Below are 9,680 nucleotides of genomic sequence, written 5' to 3' on the forward strand. Positions count from 1 at the left end.
CAGGCACTGTGCTAAGCGCTTCACAGCAACCCTACATGGTAGGTGCTGTCTCCCACTTTACAGTTGAGGAAACTGAGAGAGACAGAAGCTAAGTGACTTACCCAGGATCACACAACTAGTATATGAAAACAGATTTGAACTTAGGCCTTCCTGATTCCAGGATCAGCAGTATACCCACTGCCCTACCTAACTGTCTCGGTAGATTATAAGAGATTTGCAAATGCCTGATTATTTGAGGAGGTACAGAGCATTAACAACCAGGGGGATCAGGAAAAGTGACACATGAACTAATTATGAATATAGGCATTCTAAGAAGTGGAAATAAGTGAGAAGGGAGTATTCCAGGAAGAGATTATGTTTGAAAAAGCAAGGACACAGCAGGCAGAATGAACTATTTGGGAAAGAGCAAGCAGGTTACATTGGCTGGAGACAGAATATATGTGAGAAAGGGTAAAATAAAACAGCAAGGATAGGTTAGAGCCATATTTGTATTTTGTCCTAGAGGCAATAGGGAGCTAGTGAAGGTTCTTGAGTAGGGAAATGGCACAGTCAGACTTGCTCTTTTTGTTTGGTTTTTTTTGTTTGTTTGTTTTTTTGGCAAGGCAATTGGGGTTAAGCGATTTGCCAGGGTCGCACAGCTAGTAAGTGTCAAATCTCTGGCCTGAGACCAGATTTGAACTCAGGTCCTCCTGACTCCAGTGCAGTGCTCTATCCATTGCACTACTACGTGATTTTACCACGTGAAAGTTGGAGTAAGGACTCCCAAAAGTTTATAAAGGAGTACATACAAATGAAGAAACTGAAACCAAGAGAGGTTACATTAATTTCCCCAGGTGTGGGACAGATAATAAAGAAGAGAGTCGGGTTTTGAACCCAGGACCACTAACTTCTCTCTACCATACTACTTCCTTAAAGAAATAAATAAAATAAAATGTGTCAGGATTGGAATCTAGGATCTTTTAAACTGTAGTTGGACATGCTATCCATCATGTCACTGGGCCCCTTATTCAGGTTGCCTGTCTAATTGCATTCCATAATCTAGGCAACAGATATTCTTCATCCATTTAACTTTTCCTGTGTGTATATAACTAGGCCAAACTCTTTTGAATGATTATGCTCACTTGGGAAATCTTGTTTTCTCTGTCACTGTGTTTTCAAAGAATCTGATATAATTTTAACTGTGGGAGACACATTGTTGACAGAGTTTTTTAAAGGGGTATCATGCGGCATTCAATCAAGTCCTTTTTTTTTAATAATCCATGAACAATAAACACAATGGTATCTTATATTCAATCTATAGTAAAATAGGGTCTGACATGGACTCTCACTTACAGAACTCTGCCTGCTCTCCAATACTACTCTCATGAATGATGCCTTTCAATGCATATTGAAAGAGGCACCTTCTTCTAAAACAGTGAAGTCTGGTGGTGTTTTATAGGGTCGTCTAAGTTTGGAAAGACTGGGCATTGGGGGAGGGAGAGAAGGGCTTGGAGCTGATTCTTACAAGTGGGGGAGGAAAGACCCCCACCCACTCCTCATGACAGTGAGTTGACTGATCCTCAAGCTCCCTACTGTTACTGCTGTTCTTCCTCTAAGAAGATGACTCAGGGCTTCTTTGTTGAGCTGGTCAAAAAAGCTACTGAATCCTTTTCAGGTGGATACTTCTGTTCTCTCAGTAGTTTGGGGGGTTGTTGTTTTTTGTTGGGGGGCAATACAAATTAAGTTTTGTTTGTATTGGGTAGAGACACCTTTGGTGTCTTCTACTTCTTCACATACTTTGAGAATTAATGACTCAATTTCCTCAAAATTTTGTCACATCTAGGACAGATACCTTCACCCTCACCTTCTCCATCTCCTTCTCTTTGTGTGTATGTATATACATACACATGCATATACATGTATTATGTATAAGCATATACATATATCTGCACTACGCAATCCACATGTATGTATATCTACTGTGTAGTTTACCTGTGTTTCCCATGTTGAGTTTGATATGCTTATGGGGTCAGTCAGTAAACATTTATTAAGGCTTACTATGTGTCAGATCCTGAGCCGAATGCTGAAGTGGAGCTGTCCAAAAGGTAAATTTTGATGTTGTACAGGAGAGATTATGGCTAGATTTTATAACAGGAAATCATTTTTTAAGAAAGGATATCAAATCCCATGGGAGCTGATGAAATCATGGAAATGTCTCTGGGACGTGCCCAGCCTCAGCAGTCTCATTCAGTCTCCATAGTAAACTATTGGGACTCCTCACATACCCCAAGCTTTACTAATCAACCCAAAAGTGTTGTGATAAGAAAAGAGTAATTATTATATACAGCTTTGTTTACTTCAGAAAATGCATTGCCTGTGGACTTTCCAGTTTTCAGTTTTTACCCAAGATTAAAAGAAATGCTTATCCAGCACCTCTGGGCTCTGAAAGGATTATACAGAGCACAGGAAATGGTACACTCACTCTGTGAAGGTCCATCACACCGAAACATTCCCTAGCCAAAAAGAATTTCATGAGTTGGGGTGATGGAGAGTACATTCTTTCAGGCACTGAGGTTTCATGTGGATCCTTACCTGTCTGTCATTTCCAAGTCTTTTCTCCATGATATGTGGAATGGATCCTGAATTTTCATGACCACACTTATAGCTCAGTAAAACAAGTCTGACAACAAATAGAGATGCTTCTCTGTCTCTGTCTTTTTCTCTTTCCAAGGCATTTCTTCAGGATTTTATGTTCAGCACAGTACCTTGTACCTAGTAGGTGCTTAATAAATGCTGATTGTGTTGGATTGAATATTTGGCAGGTCAAGTGATATCCATTAGCAATTTTATATGGACAGTTTTGTTTATTAAATATATATTAAGGGGAAACATATTCCTGTTTCAAGTCTAGACTTTTTAAGGCACTGTAGACTGGTGCCTTTAAATGTATGGAAACTAGCTATGTTTATTTTATGAGTCAGAAGGTCTCATAACTCCTAGTACCCATATCCAATTTGTATCTCTGAAATGGTTTTTTAAAAAACATAATAAACATATCATCTCCCTGATGCAAACCAAAGGATATTTATCCAGGCCAAACAAAGATGTTTGAACATGTTAATTTTAGTGAGGTTTTTTAAATAAATGGCTAGGCTGTGGAATAAAGCACACTGTTTGAAGTCTTAACTCTATTTGTATTCCTGAAATTCACTTCCTCCTTTCACACTTTTCTTTTATAGGCATTGAAATTAGCAGTCAGAACTTGCATCCAGATGAATAGCTTTGCTCTTTCTGAAATCAAACTTAGCTCTGCCCTGGGTGTCATTTGGTCTTTTGAAGCAGATGTTGTTGTCAACACTAAGGTCTCATCCCAACCACCAGTTATCTGTATTGAACAGCTTAGCATCCTGGGAAAGGAAAGAGGTGGAGCTGTTTGGTAAATGGCAGCTGCCAGCATAGCTTATCCACATCTTTTCCAATTCTCTATTTTGCTTGTCATTCTTTCCATCCCTTCGTGTGTCCCACACCCTTCCCTTCTACAATTGGTTCCTGTTATTTCATTTGAACTCCCTGAGATCTTTCGAGAAGGAGCACAAATAAATATACATTATATACTTTACATGAATCCAGATAGAAAACAGCATTTCCTGCCGGGATTTTTTTTATATTTGTCTTGAAATAATTATTAAAAGATGTCACAAATCTGAAATATGATGTTTTTGGAATCACTTATTTGTTCAACTCCAAGAAAAAGGTCAGAAAGTGAAAGCCACACAGTGAAAGGAAATGTTCTTAGGATACAAAAAAAAAAGTATTATTGAACTATGAAATTTTAAAAAATCACTGCATTATTTTCTGAATGTTTCCAAAGTACCACATTTTACCAGGAAAAAAAGTAAAGAGTTTAGTAATATCATGAAAGTAAGCATCTCTTGTTCTAGTTCTTTAAATGAATTTTTTAGCTGTGTATTACATATATTCATTTATGCTTTGAAGATGAGGACTCTGACTTTAAATACACATGGCATTTCTTTTATTCTTTACATTCAGCATATTACTACTTTCTGGCCATCTATTTAGAGACTTGGGTTTGAATCCCAGCGAGGTGGCACAACGGATTAAGTGCCCTGCCTGGAGGCAGGAAGACTCATCTTCCTGAGTTCAAATCTGGCCCTAGACACTTATTAGCTATGTGACCTTAGGCAAGTCACTTAACCCTGTTTGCCTCAGTTTCCTCATCTGTAAAATGAGCTGGAGAAGGAAATGGCAAACCACTCCAGTATCTTTGCCAAGAAAACCCCAAATGGGGCCATAAAAAATCAGACACAGCTGAAAATGACTAAACAACAATGACAAAATCTCCTTCATAACCTTTATGATCACAGGGAATTCACTTGACCCCTCTGAGATTCAGTTTCCTCCTCTGTAAAATGGGGAACAGGTGACTTCTAAGGTTCCTTCTGTGTCTGAATCGGGGGTTCTATGATCCAAAACTTCCTTGGTGTGTGTCTTTCATTTAATTAGTGTATGTGTCAGCTCTTGTATGTATCATATAATAGTCTTTAAAAGTTGTGGCAAAAAGAAAAAAAAATCACCCCATGACCAGCTTCCTAGTGGTGAACACACTAGGTGGATTGGTCACAGATATACAGCCCATCACTCAGGTTGTGCTCAAAGCCTTAGTGTTAGTAGTCTTAATACTATTTTATACCATTATACCATTATGCATTAAAGTCACTGGAGATAGGTATTCAAGCAGATACTGGCATCTGTCAGGAACTAGAGAAGGGATTGTTGCTGCTGGCACGGCACGGGAGGCAAGAGAACTGATATGAGAAGGGAGGACGTGAGGCTCAGTGCATGCAAAGGGGAGGGAGCAGCAGTGATGGCATCAGTGCCCGAGATAAGACTTCCCCTTTACGGGTGATGCTTACAAAGAGAATGGAAGGCAGAGGTAAGATGCTGGCTATGGCCAGCTAGTGTCACTACAGTAGCTTTCGATGGATGAGTGTTCCCTCTCGCCGTGCATTGTTATGATCTGCTGGTGTGTAAACCCACAGGCAGAGGAGACAGGAAAGTAGGCAGGAGATGCGCTTTCAGTCCAAGCTGACCTAGGTGTCTGTGGTCACGCTAATACACTGCTCTAGCATCTACACACAAGTACCACTATTCAAGGTAGTTGATCTGTGACAAAACTATGCTTTCAGATTGAGCAGGAACTAAGTACCTGCTGGAAAGAACTGAAATAATCCTTGCTCTCAAAGCCTTCTAGATAAGGGTTAAGAGTGTTGATCTAGAAAGAGGCAGAAAGGAAGGAGAGGGAGAAGGAGAATTGAAGAAAAGGAGAAAGAGGGAGAGGAAAAGAGAAGGAGGGGAAGAAAGGTAGGAAGAGAGAAGGAAAGGGAGAAGGAAAGGGAAAGTGGTAAGGAGGAAAAGAAGGGGGGACAGGTAGGTGGCGAAGTGGATAGAGCACCGGCCCTGGATTCAAGAGGATCTGAATTCAAATCTGGCCTCAGGCACATAACACTTACTAGCTGTGTGACCCTGGGCAAGTCACTTAATCCCATTGCCTAACCAAAAAAAGAAGAAGGAAGAACAAGAGCAGGAAAAGGAGAAAGAAGAGTAGAAGAGGAGAAGGAGAAAGGAGGAAGAAGAAGAGAAAGAAAAGGAGATGGAAGAGAAGTAGGAAGAAGAAGAGAAGGAGGAAGAGGAGGAGGAAAAGTAGAAGAAGAAAAGAAGAAATAAACAATTGAACATTAACCAAAAACTTTACTATAGAGTCTTTGTCTAACATTCTCCTTGCACTATTACAATTCTCCTATAACAACTTAAGAGCAATGCTTTTGATAGATTTTGCCATTTCAAAAAGTCAATCTACAAGCTACATAGAATAAAAGCTCTAAACAATTTAGAAACCGAGGAGATAAAATCATGGGCATTAGGCCCATTTCTTCTTGTTCCAGCCTCCTTGAGATAAAGGTGTACCGAAAGTACCAATAAAATAAAAACTTTTTTTTTCTAATTTTTGTATAAACCCCCTCCTCTTTAATTCTGATATATCTTCATCTGTTTTTCACTATAACAGGAGTCACAAATCAGTGAATTATTATCTAAAAATACTTCTCATGGTATACTTCTGTACCATCTTGGGACACATCTACTTGCATACAGTTTCCCAGACAAGTAAAACCATTTTTAAGGTAATAGGTGGGTCTTCATTCACTGAAAACCAAGCCTTATGAGGCCCTATTTATATGCTAACTTTTGCTAAGCAGTTTAAAGCAAAGATTTTTAATAAAATATTATGCTTTAGAAACCTAGGAGATAAAATCATGTGGTAGCAGGAGGTACATATCCTGTTGTCTCTTCAGATTCTAGAAATGCTTTCAGTGAGCCTACAGAGGATGAGTTTACGGTTTATTATTGTATGATATTTGTAGCAATAAAACACTTTCCACCTGTATGTATGTGTATGCATATTTACAAATACATATACATATGTACATATACATATATATACACATATAACATATGCACATATATGCATACACATACACACACACACATATATACATATACATATATATATATATTTGAAAGAGAACACACAGAGAACATGCCATCAGGGTTCAGGTATGGACGGCAAATGTTCAGGGAAGCTGTCAACCTAAGACATACACATGGACAGTCCACATATGCCTCTGACACTACAGCTCCAGTGATGCTGCTGTTTCCTACTTTTTTGGCCCCTGATTAGCTCATGGTCAGTGCTAGACATTGCTTCACTGGGCATATAGTTAAGAAGCTATTTTCTGCTATCAGCTTCTGGATTTACCTAGAATCCCCAACCTTTCACACAAGAGAAAAAAAGTATCTCTGCCATTTCTCTTTTAGCCTAAAGCCCAAGTAAACTAAGTTTTAACTCTATTAGTATGAGACACTCTCTCATACTGGCAAGATACCTTCAGTCTCTTATTCTCCATAAGTAAAAGAATTTGCCATTTCTCAGAATCTTAGCAGTATGTACCCTTTTTTCCCTCCAGGAGAATCTTGCCTCTAGGGCCCAAGCATTTTGAGATATAGAAAAGCCAAGGAGCCAGATAGAGATCACAGGTGTTCTGTTTATTTCGGAACTGGCTTCCTTCTACTTACCAAGAGCAACATGTTTTTTGTCTGTGGAACAACTAACACCCTTTAACCCAACAATTCCTAATTTCAAACTAGGCCTTTTCATAAACTAACAAGGACTGCCTAAGTCTGAGACGTTATGATTTTCTTCGATTTACCAAGATGTTTTGGGTCTCTTGCATGAAAGGGAGGAAGAAGGCAAACAAAAAAGCCCAAATAAATTTACAGTGAATTATCACCATCATCTCGATCCTTTCTTCCAAATTCCTATGCTTTCTTATGTATATGTACGTGGCTGGCAGCAAGCTACCTACTCTCTGAGTTGTCTACATTTCCAAACCTATCGCTACCATCAAGCGTATTTGTCCTTCATACATACTGTCACAGTTTCTACAGGATTTCATATGGGGATGGAAGCAGCACCTACAGGTAAGAGAGTAGGGCTCTTGTCTTGAAGTCAGGGAGATTTAGGTTCAAATCCTACCTCGATAGCTATGAGCCGTGTAGCCCTAGGCAAGTCACTTATTTCTCCCATCTGTAAAAACTGAGGGAGTAGTAAAAGGGACATAATGGTCTCTAAGTTCTTTTATAGCTCTAAATTAATTATCTTTTGCTCCTCTCCCTTTTGCATGTCTACCCTCTCGCTTGAAGCCTTGCGAGCTCAAGGCTTTGCATAAATGAAAAAAAGTTCTTCATAAAATGTTTAACATCTTTAGTATAACATCACAAATGTCCTGAAAGTATTTTTTTTTTAAGAATTACTTACTGGCTTGGGTATCTCCATTAAAATTAAAACCATTGGTTCAAAAATAAAGGTGGGCAGTACCCACATCTACAAACATTATGAAAGTTCTAACACAAAGCATAAGCCAGCAGTGATGGCGGTAGCAACCAATAGCAGCAAACCCATTGTGTTCACATCCCAAGGGGCTGTTTAGGATGGGTCAGGGAAGGAAAGGCCCATTACTTTGGGGTAGGACCTAATAACCAGCGTGGTACTGGCCAACCACAGAAGCAGCCTATACAAACTGAGATTGGACCTTTACCTCCGTCACAGCTTCCCCTTGATGTTACTGATCCTGCCTGAAGAGACAAGAAGAAATGTATTGTCACCTGGAGCCTTAGAATGTGTCAATCTGGTCATAGCCCAGTCAGACTATGAGTCACATCTGTTTTATCAGGGGTCCATGCTGTCGAATGCATAATGCCACATCCAATCGAATGGACAAATGCTGATCAAGCAAAATATCTGCTGGCTCTACACCACTGGGGATAGCAATGGTTGAACAGAAGACAGGTAGAGGCTATCCCTAAGAGCCTGTTGCCTGACATTTTCACTATTTCTCTGGGTTCAAATACCCAAAGTCAACATTGTACACGTTAACGACAATGTCATAGTGATAATGTGACAGACTTCTTAACACTTGGGTACCAGCCCCTGCCAAGTTTTCTTTGGTATACTTTCCCTAGATGCTCATGAGTTGTTGACTTAGATGTGGCTCTGAGACCTGGTATGACACTACTGGCTTGCTCTCTAGTAGCTAAGAGAGCAGCTGCTTTAGGCCCTAGAGTCTAGGGGGAAGATCACAGTGTGATTCAGCCCTTTCTTGAGTCAAAAACAGAATGGGAACAAGGACAAGGAATTAAGGCAGGACACTAGCATAACAAAATATCTCTGCATAGGAAGAGAGCCCCGGGATGGAAAATAACTTTTACACACATTTGGATGGCACTGAAACTACAAGGTTTGTGAGTATTTTATCTTTTTTTTATCCTTTTTTTCTTCTTTTTTTTGTGAAGAGGGAAAAAAGATTCTCATGCATTCCTATTTATGGTAGGTAAGAATAGAGGGGAAATATAATGGTTAATGTTTAAAGATGCATTTAAATGTTTAGAGTTACTGATAGGAACCCATAAATCATAAAGATGTTTTTCAGGATTTTTTCTTTTCTCTCCTTTTTATCCCCTTCAGATATAACACCTGTTTCCAAGATGAGTGTCAAACATCTAATCCTATCTTCTAAAGAGTGTGGCATTCTTAACCAATGTCAGACGTTAAACACCTGCTCCATTCACAGACTGCCGAATTCCCTTCTCTGCTAGGAACCATTATAATGCCAAACTGTTCAGCACGGCTTTTCTTCTTTTTTAATTGATCGCTAGAGCAGAGTTTTAATTGCAAGTGTTCAGTAAAACTGAAAAGGTCTCCACTTTGATTGGAGAAGTACAAACTCTGAATATGGATAGAAAGTTGCTAAACAGGGCCCTCAATCCTGGAAATGTTTTAAGTAAATGAAAAAAAATCACTATTAAAAAAATCTATGATATCATAAAATGAACAGTTCTCCTGAGCTAAATTCCAGTTCATGACATATGGATCAAGAAGGAGCAATATCCATCTGGTGGGATGCATTGGAGGGGTAGGTGAACTCACTCAAAGTCAAGTCAAGGTGAAAACTTCAGCCTGTTTCAATGCTATTAGTACCTTTACTTGAGTCAATGCAGTTAGTTGTGAGAGGACAACATTCAAAGAACCAATGTCTGCAAAGAATTAGAACTGATTGCCAGACTGT

Source organism: Phascolarctos cinereus, unplaced genomic scaffold (assembly GCF_003287225.1).
Source record: "Phascolarctos cinereus isolate Bilbo 61053 unplaced genomic scaffold, phaCin_HiC Scaffold_9;HRSCAF=440, whole genome shotgun sequence".
NCBI classification, from domain to species: domain Eukaryota; kingdom Metazoa; phylum Chordata; class Mammalia; order Diprotodontia; family Phascolarctidae; genus Phascolarctos; species Phascolarctos cinereus.